We start from the raw sequence: 17618 nt of genomic DNA on the forward strand, positions 1-17618 counted from the left end.
AAACATTTACTATTGTGTAATCCTTTTCATAGGTTTTTTAAAAGTTTAAATTGAAGACGGCAATGCGAGATATTCTCTGTACATAATTGAACGTTTTAATTTGAGAAAATTCAATTAAACCTCATCTTATGCTAACAGATTCTTTTATAATTGCGGATAACGTGCGTATGGTCCACGACAGACCGATTCCATAACTCTTTGTATATTATGAAGAAATTTTATTTTAATCAGGACTTATTCATCTTCGCAAAGCAGAAGTAAATTACAGAACACCTGATTGCATAAAAGGCTCAGAGGTATTTAAGGATGATGCATTTGCTAATAAAACGTGAATGTATCTCTTAATTTCGTGAAAGCACAAAAACGATAAGGCAGTGATTATAATTAAAATTTATTTAAGGAGCAACTTATCAAAATTTCGATGAAGGAGAAGCTTCTCAATTCGATTCGTACTATATTTCGGGTTTTTTTGTTCCGATCCTTACTCTTTACTAAATGGACCCGTTTCGATGATTCTTTTTATTCTGTAGGAGATCCTCTGTTGACTTAAGATTTTCCGCATAACTTAGGTGGAAGATTTTCAAACGATAAAATTCATATGCTTAAATGTTTGAAGATGATGTCACTCTCTTTTCAGGACCAACTAGTCCCGTTAACGCCATTTCTTATCTTCGCTATGATAATGAATTTCAAATTTATAACTGATTTTGACTACATTGCAAGAACAAGACATATTCTAAGGAAGAAAGATTGGTTTCCTTCATGGCCAATCGATTATATATAATAGATGTGATTAGAGTATGGGTGCAACAGTTGCCGTGTATAAAATACGTTTGTATTGATCGGATATTCAGTTATTGATCGGTCGATTTCATTGTTTGTTGCAATAGCTTATTCGTATCTACAGATTTTTCTTTAAGAAAACTTTATTTATATTGTAACAAGACCGGTATAACGGACCTGAGTAACGGATTTTTGCCAATTAAGAAAGAAGTAGTAGAAAATATAATAATGGGAGGAATCCAGAAAGGGGCTAAAAGATACTCTTTCAGTAAAGATAATAAGTCAGTCTTAGGTCAGTTTATAAATGTCTTTTGTAATACTGCCCACTGACACACCTAAACAGATCTTGTTCCTTAAAAAGAGTTACCGGACCCGAGTTAGGAATGCATGGGAATGAAAGGGCTCAGTAGATCGTTCTCACGCTCAACCGGGAGTCTGGTCCTCCAGGTAAAGGGGATAGGAGTATAAATACTCGGGGAAGACCAGTTGACAGTCAAAATGTAAGGAGAGTAAGTGAGACGTTATTGTGTGAGTCTGCAAGAGAGTGCTGCGATAGAGTTCTAAACGAGGAGTTATCGTGCGAGTTTGAAGCGAGAGTATTCTGCGAGGAGGTCAGTGAGGAAATGAATTTTTAGTGCAAAGTTCGACGCGATTAAGGTGACGTCACAAGTAATTCCCAGTACTCGAAAACAAAAAAATGGTTCGGCACGTTACTACTAGACTATAAGTGAAAGATATAGCGTACTAAATTTCATTCATAAATTGTTAGGGTAGTTTTACTTGTGTACAGCAAAGGTATTTCCCGTTAAAGAACACTATGCTTGTCTTCTGTATTGTACTATTGTTGTTAATAGTTGCTGGTTTAAGTGTTAGCGTTAGTGTTTAATTATTGCTGGTTAAGTGTTAGCGGTCATGCTAATGTCTTTTGTCAATGGGATTGAAATATATTAACTACCTATAAATAAATCCTAACGATTACTTTAAATTCTTTTTTGTATGTAATAGCTTTTTATTATTACTATTTTGGTTATAATTACTATGATTATTATATTCATTTGTTATTATTATTGTTTGCTATTGTCATTATTATTGAGTTGTTTATTATTGTCGTTATTATTTTATTTTTTTATTGTCTTATTTTATTTATGTTCTTAAACTAATAAATTGTAATTATATAAACATTTTCAGTTGTCAGTCCTGATCGAGCCGCGGCGAAAATGCGACAATATGTAATTCGTCAAAGAGATATTGAAAAAAATTGTCTGTTATCTACCAAAATGATTTTATTTGATCTACAGTTTTTTTTTTTTTACAATCTTGTTAATATATTTACTTTCTAATTAGGATTTACCTGTTACGTAATTATTTTTTTATTAATAGGAACCGTCATAAATTTTTCTGATTAAGGTCGAAGACGTAAAATGAGTGGATATTATACGTACATACAATCTTCTGATAAATTGGTTGCAGTTACAAATTACTTCTTCGGTATATTAATATTATTTATTAATTCTACTAATTATATAAACGCATTACTATCCAGTTTGCTATTGTATCTATATTTATAATATGTTTTACATTATTTTCTTAACAATTTTTATTGATAACTATCATTTAATTTGTGGTTTTGTTTCGTTAATTGTTTTATGAGAATAAATTGTTCGATTAAAGTTGTTGTCTGCATTCATCGTCGTAACAAATTGTTAAGCATAATTGCTTAGTCATTGATAGAATTATATTTATTTGATTAGACAGTTGATGCGATATGATTGTATTTGTTCTTTAGCAAATTTACATCGTATGTTCTTTATTTATATTTCATCTGTCTGTAAAATTTTAGATAAATAATTGCCTTTTAACACTTTTTGTGATAATATTTAACATGCACTTAAGTTATTAGGATGTATGTCATGAACCTCAATTAATTACCTTTGAAAAAAAGGTTTAGTTATTTTTCTTATTTTCTAAAATTTTGTCAAGAATTGTAATGCTATTTATTGATGTTTTTGTCAATTATAATAGCGTGTGACAAAATTGTAATCAGAGTGGAAATTAAATTTGTTTTATATATATATATATATATATATATATATATATTGAAGCCTGTAAAACCCATTTGTTATTCTCTCGTTTGTTGTTGAGCAGTGGTAGTATACACTGTGATGTATCACATCCTGTTTTATGCAACCCACTACTAAGTTCAAGACCTCTGCTGTCTTGTTATAATTACAGCATTCTCTTCGTCGCATCGTATGGTGTGGTGTTAGCCGCCCGCATAATATGAATGAATTCTATTTTAAACTACGTAGGTTATATTTCTGTTTTACATGGCCATTTAACTTTTATATTATAGATTCCCATTAAAAAGATTAGCGTTATGTGTGTATATATTTATTATATTTGAAGACTAATTTTCATCAATTTGTTATTGTTATTTGAATAAAATGTCAGAACAATATTAACGAAAATTATAATCTTTGTCAGGAAAGGAAAAAATGATTTTTGAAGTTACGCATTCCAAACCAGTTGCGGGGGAAAAATTAGACGTTTATATTATGAACGGTTCATGATATGAATTAATTTGAGCATTTTAAAATGTATTTGAAATTTAATTTTGATATTTTGTTATTAAAAATTAATGTTAATTTTGCAAAATATAATTATAAAGAAAACGTTTGTAAATATGTCACTGAACTTCATCGGAATTTTTATTGCGCATAATAATTTTTTTAGTCCCTCCTCTCGCTGAAATATGAACTTTTTTTTAAATTTGCAACTATTAATTTCCTTATTTATTTACTTATTTTCTTATTCAGAATAATACATTAGTCGGCTAATATATATTCGTAGATTCAATCTTTTGTTAAGTACTCTTTATTACGGTTCCGTAAAATAAAACTGTTCAAATTACAATGTTTGAGATTATTTGAATAAAAAAAATAATAATTCCTTTAAAAGATTTCCATTATCCCTGTGATAAAAGTTGAAAAATATTTCTGTCAACATTTATATAAAATTATTAAGCAATACTAAAATAAAAAGTTACACAAGGTGTAGAACATTTATAAACTAAGATTTGTGGGATTAAGATGCTCTTTTTCCATGTAATTTTTAACGGTATTTTTTCCAATTGCTGAATTTATTATTTCTGAAGTTATAAGGTAAAACTACGGGTAAAATTTTAATAAAATTTAGTACTTTTTTCAAATATAACACCCTCTTTTAGGCTGTTCTTAAAAGTAATAATAATTTATTAATTTTACAGGTTATAAAATTAAACCGTTCCAACTAAACCGGTTGGGATGTTTATAAGTTGAACCACCAACTTGTAAACAGAATAGACGCAGGGAGTTCCCAGTATCAATAAATAAAAAATTTGTTGTGTAAGTTTTTATTTGACAGATAGCAAAACCTCTTTGTTATAAACGTATATTGAAAAAGTAAAATGTACACTGAAACGGCTATAAACACTTGATTGCAAATTTGGTTTATTACGTAGTTCATGATCAAAATTGCTGAATTTTTTATGCATCGGACGTCACAAACAGATAGAATTAATTATCTTTCGAGGTAAGATGAATGTAAAGTATAAGGTTTACATTTATCTTAAGTTTTATTTGACCTTAGCTAACGTGTATTTTAATTTCTGTCTGAAGAACGAACATTGGTATTTTAGCAGTTTATTTTAACGTTTTTATGATTCATAATATTGGCTTTCCCATTTCAAAGATCGTAAATCTCATCGGTTGAAATCTGTGTATAACTACTCATTTGTCCGCATTTTCTTATTTTCATATTACTGGAAAAGTTAAAACGGTCGAATGAAATGAATGACACCGTTTGTCATTACCAACCAACAGTATTTTTGGTTGTAAAATTAAATTTGTTTTTCTTTTTTTTAACAGTCCTGTCTAAATTCAGAGGATAATTAAATCATTCTATTCAAATTTGTGATTATATTTTTTTAAACATGTAAATCATTTGTATTAAGCAGTTTTAAGTATTTTTGCCTCATTTGTAAAACCTTTCCTAATTTTGCGGCCTGTGACGATTTTTTAATTCATTTTCTTACTTTTAAGTATAGTTGTAACGTTTTAAAATTCTAAGGTTAACCGATTGTACGATTGCGAAAACCGTCTTTATAAATAACTATTGTGAAATTTCATACGTTTGAAATTAGGTTATGAACAGGATGAACTATGAAGATATATTATTGCAGAAAGTTGACTTGATGACTCGAGTTGGTTATTTAAAAGAATTGGATCGATAGTCTTCAATCTAGTATTGTTTTCTGCTGGGCGTGGTCTTTTGACTTGTTTTGTTTACAACCTCATAGTCGAATGAGAAAACAACTGATCATTCAGCGCATGAGAATTTAAATTATCACGATTATATAACGTTTTATATATATATATATATATATATATATATATATATATATATATAAAACAGTCGTGTAAAAGTAAGAGTTTGCAGTTTGTTTCTTGGAACTCATTTAAAATGCAAACTCAAAACTTAGCTTCTCATAATTGTAACGTGAACATATATTTTTAGTTTTATACAAAAAATATATAATATCTCAAACTTCGTGTTCTTAAGATCGTAGAATAATAAATCCTTACACTAGTTTTTGTTTACCTCATTTTACGCTTTTTCATGCCATATATTAAATGATGGTTAATGCAGTTAATTTTTCTTACGCGTCAAAGAGTATATATAGGTAGAGTGCTAAGATTATATGTGCGATACAAATAAAGAAGCCCAGTTCGTCCGTGCATTATGATTGTCTCGGCTTTACACGGTACAATTCTGAGAAATATATCTTTATATTTCCGAGAAATATTTGTTTAATAAATAAATTTACAAAATGAACAGTAAAGTTTGTTGTTTAACGAAGATTTTTTTTTTTACGTGTCCATAATGTGTTTTGATATTGAAAAGTTAATATGGCGACCAAATGAAGAAAAGCAGATCGTAAAGAATATATTATAAGTCGTTTAAAACAATTTTAGCAGACTATTTAAGGATAGTAATTAATTGATAAAGGTGTATTATAGAAATTTTTTTCTCACAATGAACATGTTTTCATCGTTTTATACGTTTTATACGTAAATTATGAATTAATTCCTTTATAAAATATTTAATAATTTTGAAAATTCGCGTTAGTATTGCATAACGCGAAATACCCGTGATTTTTGAATTGACATGAAGGTAAACTTTTGGATACTATTTGCAGTACTTCGTTTGAAATCGGTACAAAGTTAATCTCCTTTTATGATCATCTATCTGAATAAAAAATATTAAGTAATTTAATCGCGCGTGCATTCTGTGAATTCGCGAAATGATATAATAATTGACTCTTACGTCTTCAGCAGCGTTGTTTTTTATGACTAAGATTTTAAAAAGTTTACTATAAATGTATAAGCGCTTTAAAATATGGTTATCTGCGCTCATTCCTGTAACATTAATAATGGTAGTTTATTTTGTTATACTTAACCTCAGACTTATACACGTTTACATGTTAATACACGTAAACTATGTTGCGAATTCGTAGTAGAAATATATACGGGCAATCATTTCTCATCTCACGTACGGCTGTACAGAACATTTAAAACAAAAAAAGTTAGGAATTTGACCTAATTTTCGTAACTCCACAGCTAAAAACGTCTTCTTTGTTGTTGCTTTTTGTAATATTATATCTTGTTAAATTCATTTTATACATCAGCATTCTGTAATTGTCATTTTTAGTTTAACAGTTTTATTTGCCCGATATTTTACATATTTTTAGTAGCGTGAACGATTTACGTATATTAAATAATTGAACTTAAATTTTTACTTCTTTGTACGTACAAGGAAGTATTGTAATCCTGAAAAATTTCGGTTTTTTTTTCGCGAAGAATCACATAATATAATGGATTCAGGGATGATCAAAACGGATATTTCCGTTTTTATCATCCCTGAATCCATTTTGCCTAGTTTCAGGGTGATGTCTGTACGTACGTATGTATCTCGCATAATTGAAAAACGATTAGCCGTAGAATGTTGAAATTTTGCATTTAGGACTGTTTTAACTTCTAGTTGTGCACCTCCCCTTTGGATAGCAATCGACTGGACTAAAAGTGTCCCAAAAAGCTCAAAATCCCAAAAGATTTTAATTTTGGACTTTTTCTTAACTGAAGTAATAAGTTCTTATTGAGAGCTTTTCAACGATATTTCATAAATGTAGTAAGGAATCTTTTAATTGAAAAAAAAAAATAGGTGGATTTATAATCTTCGTATATTTAGCGGTTTCGGATTTATGATAATTCGTTTAATCGTTTTTTTTTTGTCCATTACATATTTATTGATAACCTTAAAATTGTTAACATACAAGTATGTAGAAGTGTTGCAGCATCTACGATGATTTGACGCTGGCATTAGCTGTTCGTTTCTTTTACTGTAGTTGTTTCTTTCCTCGTGAAATAGAATTATGTATTCACTGCCGAAGAAAATTAGGTAACGCGCTAGTTTCATTGAGATTGAACAATCGTGTTTCGGTGTTCATCATTTCTTATGGGCGTGTCTGACGTAGTGGTTAGAAGGATAATTTATAACAGTTTATTTTTAGTCTATTTAACTGCAGTAGTTCGTTTAAAATGAATGTCTGTAATTCGTACTTCAACTATTAACTATTGTCAATGAATACTTCAGCGATCATTAATGAATGAAAGTGTTGAATTTTACTGAAAAACATTTGTCAGTTTTCTAGCGAACCAGGAACAGTGGGGGGGCTATTACCTTAAAAATTCAAATAATGTGAAATATATTCATAAATTTATCGTATTGTATAGGCAGTTTTTTTTGCTTAAAGGTTGTTATACAGGATTAATTGCGGGGAGCGTATATAAATCCCTTAAGTTATTTGGATATAAAAACACTTTTTCATATTATTATTTTGTAATGTCAACAAACATGTAATGCATATAGTAAATAGTGAATGAGTATACGTTTATAAGTTCTGGAAATAGATGTTTTTTTTAATTTATTTAATGATTGATAATATTATTTTTATTTAAAAAAGGTTAATAAGCATCAAAGGAAGTGAACAAATTGCTTTAATAAAAATTCAAAATCAAAACAGAATTTTTCTATTTGAAGCTATGATTGCGAATTTTTTGAAAACATCGATTTTGAATCTGGTTATCGAAACATTTTTACATGTACTGTGCATCAAATATAATAATTAAACTGAGCAGAAAAAAGTAAAGGAAAGGTTTTCTGTTTCTGAAGTCCACAAAAACCAGGAAAAGTTATTGAAGTAACAACAAATTCGTTTCAGCAGTAAGGAAAACGTTTAAATCCATAAATAATAATGATAATAATGTTGTTTTATAATAATTAAAACAAGTATATTTTTTGCAGTCGATTACATTAAGGCACAGAGAAATGGAATAAATAACATTTTCTTGCTTCACAGTTATAGTGCGCGCGCGCGTGCTCGTGTGTGTATATATATATATATATATATAGAAGAAAGAGTTGAAACCTATAAAAAAATTACACCTGAGTTCAATCGTTAATAAGAATTCTTTGAATAACCAACCTTGACAGGATAATAAAAAAGCTTGAATCCCTTTATAGTGTACGCTGATCAGAGTAATATAATATTGTTGAACCGTATATTTGTGTGTGTTATTTACGGAATTACTTTTGTGGAGGATTGCCGCCTGTCCGACAAAACAGAACTTCATTACCTTACTACCGTTTTTATATATTCCTCTGTGGAAACTGAGAAATTGATTATTTTTTCTCAGCGTCTGTAAATCGTTATTGTAGGAAAACTAATCTCTACTCCTGAATCTTTATTATTTAAATTAAGTTCCTAGCAAGCTTATATTAATTCATGAAATGTGGAAGCTTTATTAGATCAACGCTAGATGCCTCCAGTGTTGCCGTTGTAGTGTTGTAGTTACATCTCGCTAATAGTATTCTTAATTTATGTCTAGTTCGTCCATTGGTTACAGCGAAGATATTACTGATCGGTTTAGAATAATACAAAAACCATATATATACAAACACTTAACAACATGTAGGAACATTTTCTTCGTTTTCTTTCTTCCTGAAGATATATCGACCCATAATTGAAGTTTGAAGATCCATTAGAGAAAAAAATAATATAACTGGGGTCGAGAGTGTTCACATAATCTCAACACCTAAAGTATCACCCATTATAATATCCACCCATTATTTCCCCTAAAACTTGGTATGTGATAACGTACAATATTCATTATGTGCAAAGTTTTAACCAACATTTTATTTTATTATATTCGAATAAGAGAAGATTTCCAGAAATACACGAGGGCTGTTCAAAAAGTAATTATAATAGTGACCTTGAGGGAAAATGTGTTGCGAAGGGTGGTAATACTTAGCCATCTATAAAGATCAGTTTGAAGTCGATCGGTGCACTGAGTGGACGTATATGACTATTCGCGTAACGTGTGTTAAATATTCGCCTATCATGTCCAGCATGGATAAAAAGTTAGAGCAACGTTGTAACGAGTAATTTTTAGTGAAACGCGTGAAGAACCAAAAATACGTGTATGAATTATTAACTACGGTCTATAGTGAAGATGTTATGAACCAGATGACCTTCTACTAGTGGTATAAAGCGAGGGGGGTAGAGAGAGCATCGCAGACGAGCCGCCTCCTTCAACGTCTCGCACCGAGGTAGTAAAGAATGCAGCTGCCGCTATCGTCCGAGAAGAACGACAAATTACCGTTAGGGAGCTTGCCGTATGTCTAGACGTTTCAGTTGGTAGCGCATTTTCGATTTTGCACAATGATTTGCCCTTGCAGATGGGTGCCGCGCCTGCTCACACCGGAGCAAATGCAGCATCATGTCTGCGTGCGTCAAGACCTGTTATCTTGGTTTGGTTGGGAAGCAAACGAAGAAATGAATCGAATCATAACCGTAGGTGAATCTAGGATGTATCACTACGACCCCGAGCTGAAACAACAAAGTTCTTAATAGAAAAGGGCGCAGTCTCCACCTCCAAAAAAAGCAAAGATGAATCGCAGCGCCGGTAAGGTTATGATCATAGTCTTCGATTCCGAGAGTTTTTTGAACCAATTTGCTGTCCCTCAAGGTCAGACGGTCACGGCAGATAATTACAAATCGGTTTTGATCATGATGCGTCATTTTAAGAAAAAACGGCCGCACAAGAACATTAACGAAATTTTACTGCATCATGACAATGCGTGGCCCCACGTACTTCACATTGTAGTCGAGTTCTTGAACGCTTGCAGCATTGCAACTGTACTCCACCCACCATACAATCCAGATTTGGCTGTTTCCCGAAGTCTCCGCTCAGAGGATGGAAATTTAGGACCAATCACGAGATAATCAAAGATGTGGAGGCGCGCTGCAAGGAGCTCGAGAAAGGTGGTCTGGCGTTCGTGTTTAGAAAGTGGCAGGAACGGTGGGAAGAGTGTATTAGTACCGAGGAGGATTACTTTGAAAAAGAGGATGTAGATTTGAAAGATTGAATAAATTTCTTTTTTAGAGCGTTTTTATCATTACTTTTCGAACAGCCTCCGTATATTCAATTATATACGCACTACAATATGGTGGAAGGATGCATTTTTTAACAGATAGAAATACTTGCATTTTTCTTTTATACTTTAATAAAAGCAAAAATTAAGTAATATAATAATATAGTAACAGTTAATATACAATGAACGTTATTTTTCAGGAAAGTATACGTATTCGAAAATAACTGCAAGGTATTTTCACTACCCGAAATCAAGATAGATTGTTTACATGAAATAAGTTTTTTTGTACACTGTGGAAGATATATAAGCGATAGTTTTAATAATTCAAATACCGACGGAAATTATTCGTTAAACTCACCGTATATCAAATAATACTGATATATTTAGCTACCGGCTTATATTTTTTGGGGAAGTTGTAAAATTTTATTGTTATTTTTAATCGTCCTCTTCCCTCTTTTAAATATAAATCGTCTCCTGATTAGCTTTAAATTTCTCAAACGGTTTTACACGATTGTAAACTTTGATGTATCGACTTATAAAAAAATACCATTAAAAATAATAATATTGAAATATTTTCGAAACTACTTCAATGAAGTCCCTTTTTTAAAATTTTAATTTTTTAACATGAAATTAGGTTTACACAACGTATAAATTCTGTATTTGATGTTTTTAAAAAAATTGTATGCTAGATAAGAATGTATACGAGTGTGTGTGTGTGTCTGTGTATTGATTTTTTTACTAGGCATTTTATATCCGATTGCATAATTTTATCTATAAAATGCGCATTAATTGTTTTCTTCATGCGGTTGGATTGCTTTATATGTGCACTCCAGTTTTATAATAGTATGATTGTTATATAACGTATCAGAAACTGTGTAATGTTTTTACTTTCCTGTTTGTATTAATTTTTCTCAGTTTATGTGAAAGTGAACTAATAAAATTTACGAAATAGGGAATGGAGTAGGATGTGGTTTCAGCCGGCGGCAGTGTAGTAGAGATTAAAATTTGCTTTCCTGTCCTTTTCGCGAGACATTAATTATTATAATAAGATGGCTTTTTTATCTTTCAACGGCTTCTTTCACCGTTTTATAAAGTTATGTACAGATTGCAGTACAATTCGATTTGTTTTGTTAATTTTTTTTCTCAATATTTTAAAACAACTTCTATAATGTATTGTGTTTATAAAGTGTCTTTTCTGAGTCTCAAATAATTATTTTATTCGCTATGTCGTACAGTTATATTTAACTTATTCAGTTTCATTGATCGTCCCACGCACCATCATCCAAAAATGTTTTGAAATTTTTCCCCAAAGATTTATTACCGGGTTCTAATATATTAAAATGTTAATACGATCTGATAGGAAAGTTTTTTAAATTTAGTTTGTATAATTTCAGTAGATCTTTAACAGTTAATATCGGAGTAGGCTTTGAAAAAAAATTTTTTTAAGAAACTGTAGTACCGTTTTATGTTTATGTACATTTTATTGTGTTTGTGGTGGTAGTACAATTGCTTTATTATACAGTGCATTTGTACTGTAGACTTTCTTATGTTCTACGGACACGTTTAATGCACTCAAGTTTTGCATTATATGGAATAACGGTTCCCAGTTGTTTTGTATGTATTAATATTATGGAATGTTGTATACGTAAAGGGCGTATCAGCTTTCTTTATAGGGCGGTGACATGACTCTGTGTAGAATTTCTTGGCAACTAATTTCAACGTGCTGTGAAATATGCACATCTAATAATACATAGTAAAAAAATATTTCTGAGATTTAACAATTTAAGTGCGTTCATATACTTACGTTCGGAAGTACGTTATATTTTTAAATACCGATGGATCCTAAGTTTTAACGAGTTCTTAAATAAAAGAGCAAAATAACAAAAATCCCTTTCGGCACGCCGGAAGGCGTAGATAGATTTCGCCGTTGCTAAGTAGAGGATAAAAATGATTTCCTCCTTAAAGTTTATAAAAACTTCAGATTTACCCAATACGACAATGGTTGCATATGAAAAAAGGTTTCACATGTTTAGCGTACGACAAGTCCCATCTTACAATTTCAGCAACATTTTGGTCATCCCTTAAGGATGCCGTAAGGGTTGGTCATATCAAAAATTGTTTGACAAAAGTTTTTATTTGACTAACTACCACTTTAAACCGATTCGGTACTGTGCATATTAAGGGGGATATGATATTTTTTATCATCAAAACCCAATTTTTCCACCCCCTGGGCCAGTGGTTGGCGATATCAAAAATCTTTATTTACATAAGTTTTAGGTCCTTATCCAAAGAATAGTAGGAACTTTGAACTAATTCGATATTTTACTTAATAAGAAAGTTATAGCGATATTTTGTATTCTAGAAAAGCCCCCCCCCCACCATTTCCACCCTATTGTCCGATTTTGGCCGTTAATGAACTTTACCGAGATTTTGGGTCATTATATTTTACGTATCAGGTTGAATGTTATTGGCGCAAAATTACGGCAGTTATCGTGTCCACAAAAAAGTTAAATATGTATATATACTTTAATATATATATTACTTTTGAACTGACGGTGGCTTTGAGGCGTGGGGGATGTTCAACGCGATGATATGTCGAAATTTTTCGGAAGTCGAATCATGGTACCCATTACAATAACAGACTACAGCAAGAAAGTTTCCCACCTTCATTAAATTCTGTCGATTATATATATATATATATATATATATGACTGTCGATTTCTGTATGCCAATTATAATTCATTTGGTAACGTGGTGTTGAATTAATTAGTAGTATTATTAATTCTTTTATTAAACAGAAAATTACCGCGTAGTGTATATATTTCATACTAATATATTTAATGCGACCTGTTAAATATTATTGTACAGTGTTTTTCGTTTTATGTTGTTAATTTTAAGAATATTTCTTATGTATCATCTTTTTTTCTAGATTTTCAGATTAATACCCATAATTTAACATCTACATTTTGGAGATTTTTATAACTAAAATTTAAAAAAAAAATTTGAATAAAAAATTGCTACAAAGTAATAAAAATATTTAATTTTCGTATTAAACAAAAATACTTGTTTATGGTTTTAGTCAGACTATTTTTCATAGTAATGTGTACTATATGTATTACAAACAGTTTGCCGATTGCTTGGTGAACTAAATTTAACTTCTGCAGAATATTTTGCACGTGATATTTTTCAGTATTGTTCAGTCATTTTCTGTAGATCACGGTAAGTGATAAATTATACTGTGTGTAATTAGAATCTTTCCCTTTTATTATTTTCGTTATTAAAGTAATCTTTTGAAAATGCTTCCATTTAATAAACGCATTATTAAATGAATATGTTTTTAAGTTTTAACAGTTTCGTACAGTTAAACAATTCGACTACTTAAAAAATACGTGTGGGTATGGCGAATAAAAGTATTTATCTGGTAATAAAAATTCCATTTATTACTATAACTTTGGTAGGCTGTGAGGAATTTTAACAATTAAGATGTAATGTAATTGTTTACATGCATTCAACGTGACTGTCGCACTCTAGAGATTAGTGTCTAAAGCAACGTATTTTTAAACAATTCGCTTTATCAAGTATTAATTACTACATTGAAACTGCAATTAATGGGTGGTTAATGAGACCCATTTTGAAAATGCTGCTGTTAAAATTGAACGATTTTTGCAGTTATCACTCTTTTGTTTAGGGTATTAAGGTCAATTGTTTGTTTTTACTTTTCCCCTTGGGTTTTTTTACAGTAATTTATTAATAACGTCAGCGTTCTTTTTAGTCATAGTTTTTACTAAGAAGTCGTATGGTATTATTTATCTTTCTTGGCTTTTATTGTACGCTTGTGTAACGTATTGCAACATCAACGTTTACAGTTGTCCTTATTTGTATTTTTTTAATGTCTTCGTTTCAAGATTCTTGAAGGATAATTCACGTAGGTCTATTACAATTCCTAGTAATAATATCATATTTGCTTCTGTTCTCTTTTTATTATTATTACCAAATTTATATTAACTCTCTGTTGGACTATGTTTATGAGGTTTATGGTAAGGAACCTTTCAGTCGAATTTTGAAGCGCTTCCGGTTATCCATAGGCTCTAAACTTTTACATACAGGTTTGCTTCTAATGACAACACATTTTAGCAACATTTTCAAGTCGCTAAGATGCTCCAAGTCGCTAACTAAAAAAAATGCCCCTTGAACTTATGTAACCTCGTTGTTTATATACGTATTTTCTTTATGAAAGAATTATCCATGTTTGTGATACATTTTATGCTGTATCTTGGGAACGGTTTGACCAATTCCGGACTAGTTTGGTATTTATCCGTTTTTGGCTTTTTCTGAGGTGCCACCCTTCCAACCCGACCACCCAATTTTTCGAAAATTAAGGTTTGACCCTCATCCGTCCCCCCTCCACCTAGAAAAAAACTACAGCCTCCAAACCCAGTTTTTCGTTTTTTAGGCAAAAACAATCGCGTATTGAGAATACGGATTATTTGGTTAATTAAAATGTTACACTTAATATTTTATCAACGTTGGAAATGCCCATTTGCCTGTTCTTTCTTCCATTGCTATACTTTAAACATTGAGTACAATAAAGCCATTTCTAAATTACTACTTTACCTCGAATATATAAAAATATGTAATATGTATTTATCATTTCATGGTAGTAGATCTAGTAATGATAATTGTTACTTTATACACAAGTTAATTGTCTTCCTGCTTTTATGAATATTTAGGTTCTTGGGTGATTTTCCTCAGGGCTTTGAATCAAAATAATTTAAATGTGGAGTAGAATACGGTCGCATGTAAATTATCCCTAAGAAATTGCTAAACAATTTTAAAAAGTTTGTTATAATTCCATACATCATTGATGAAGATCAATTGATATTTGCAGTTTATGTGTAATTAATCGCCTGATTACGTACGGGTGCTTGTGATGTGCTATTGTCATTTTCCTATCGGCCAAAAATATTATTTTTCTTTTGTTTTATTAGATTTCTAAAAGGCGGATCTCCGATAATAAAAACTAAACAACCAGTAAAAATAAGGATTTGTTGACAGGATACGTTCATTTTTGTATTAATTTGAAGATAAAAGGCTGTCTTGAATCTTTGTTAATGATTGAAAGAAGCTAAGTTTTATTATTAGAAAATAATTAATTAAACATTTGTTCTGCTTAGTTTACATTATTACGAAAAATAAAATTAATATATGTAAAGGGGAAATTAATTTACTGCTGACGTAAATTTTCGTGCAGTTGCAGTTGCGTGTTGATGCATATTTTTTTGACATCTATTTAATGTGCGTACGGATTAATCTAATTGTATGTTGAATAATTCAAACCTCTACCTTTGAGGTCATAACGAGTTAATAACGTCGTTTAGCCCTACATACGCGTGCCGATATGCATGTAGTCTTTGCGCAGGACTGTAATTATTTTAGACAACTTTATGAAAGGTTAATTATTAGTTATGCGTTAACTCTCTGTTAACAATAATCAGTACGATAGTTTAGCACAATGAAATACGTTGTAGTGCGGTGCCTGGTATTTTATTGTTCTGTGTATATCTGATTTTAAATAATATATTTTGTTTTTTTAATTTCACAACAATTATTTGAAACGTCGTTAGTACGTACACACGTACGTTCATGCATACGTTTAAAAACCTGTGGCATGATATTAAGAATTCTTTTACATCTTTATTAGGTTTAAGCGAGATCCATATCAGCTTAGTATACTTAATTAAAATTAGAGGAAAACCGGACAAAAAATGTACGGTTCTTACATAATTTTGTTTTATTTTTTATCAATACTTAAATCTTGTACTGATTGTATACTCTTTTAACATATTTATTAAACTTATATACTGGGTGAAATTTAAAATCGGATCGCATGAAATTTTAAAAATATTTTAACAAAATTTCAATTGTACTTAAGATATAGAGAATAAAACTTATAAATTTCCAAATTTAAGTGCTTTTTCTTTATTCAAAAATAAACCTGATCTTTCGTTCTCGATGTATCGGTAATGCCCAATTTTTGCCAAAAATTATTTACTTCGTTAAAGTGTTAAATTTTCGTGAAAACATTGAATGGGATTCAGGTACTGTGCAGTACAGATTTTACATGGTGAAATAATTAGAAAAAAGAGGATAAGTTAATTTTTTTGTGAAAACTTGCATTATACGCATAATTTTGAAATTTAAGGTACTTAGATGTATTTCGAAAATTTTATTGAATTTGAATACATAAATTTGTAAAAATTTTCAATTTTAATTAGGATTGACAATTAATAAGAATCACTAATTTGAAACACTTTGAGAGAGTTTGAGAGACAGAAGGGTGCTGGTGCCTAATTTAGTAATATTGTTTGTTCAACATTTATTTCCGTTTCTTATAAATCTTAGATGAACGTTGATGTAAAATCTGAAGTTTTAAAGTAAAAAGTTAAAAAATACTAAAGAATCCTTTTAAGCGAAATGGATTTGTCTTTATTGTCGATAAAATATTTATAAGCAACTTTTTTTTTTTACAAACAAGGTATTTGTTTCGTTACTTTACATTGTTTTGAATTCCTGCGCTTTATATAACGTTACAGATTTCTCTCTGTCGCATATGATTTGAATAATCTTGAATAAAAAATCGTGTAGTTTTTTATTAACTTCGTTTTTAAGAATCTATATTTAAAATTTAAATCTTTGTTCCTGTTTTGATACACTGTATTGTCATAAAACGTGTAATGAGAACAGTGCACGTGCAGATCATACCCGGTCGTTTTTTTTTTATTTTATCGTTGCATTTGCTTGTTTTTCAGAGCGCGATGTGTGCTTTATTTGCTTGTTTACTTATTTATTTATTTACTCGATTAAGTGCACCAAAACCGTGATGGAGAAAGCTAAGTCGTGATCATTTAAAAGCGTGGCGCTATTGTTTTCGATTTCACGTTTCGTTTTGTTGTTTCCGAAGTCTTAATATTTACTTCTGTATTGTAAATATAGATATAGCTCTTAATTCTTACGATTATTTCTTGTTTTATAATTTATTAATTGATATTTTTATAACGTGTTTTAATATTAAATGTATACAAAAATTATTAAATAAATGAAAATTTTATTATTCATAATGGATTTTTTCAGATCGTTAAAATTTTTTGATGTTAAATTCTCTTAAATATAATTTTTTTCATAACGTTATCTTGATGCATTTGACTAGGAAATCGGCTTAGAAAATAATAGACCTCTTTTAGGTTGATTTCTTTTATTTAACTAAATTTGTTTGTGTATGTTACAGCTTAAAACTTTTTCTAATC

The 17618-nt window shown here is 30.2% G+C and overlaps 1 protein-coding gene across 8 annotated transcripts in view; it reads left to right on the plus strand.

Annotated features, from left to right (window-relative positions):
• Window positions 1-17618, plus strand: part of RhoGEF2 (Rho guanine nucleotide exchange factor 2) — a 1010441-nt gene that overhangs the window by 652312 nt on the left and 340511 nt on the right. The gene's annotated exons all lie outside the window — the stretch shown is intronic.

The sequence above is a fragment of the Lycorma delicatula genome, chromosome 2 (genome assembly GCF_047948215.1).
Source record: "Lycorma delicatula isolate Av1 chromosome 2, ASM4794821v1, whole genome shotgun sequence".
NCBI classification, from domain to species: Eukaryota; Metazoa; Arthropoda; class Insecta; order Hemiptera; family Fulgoridae; genus Lycorma; species Lycorma delicatula.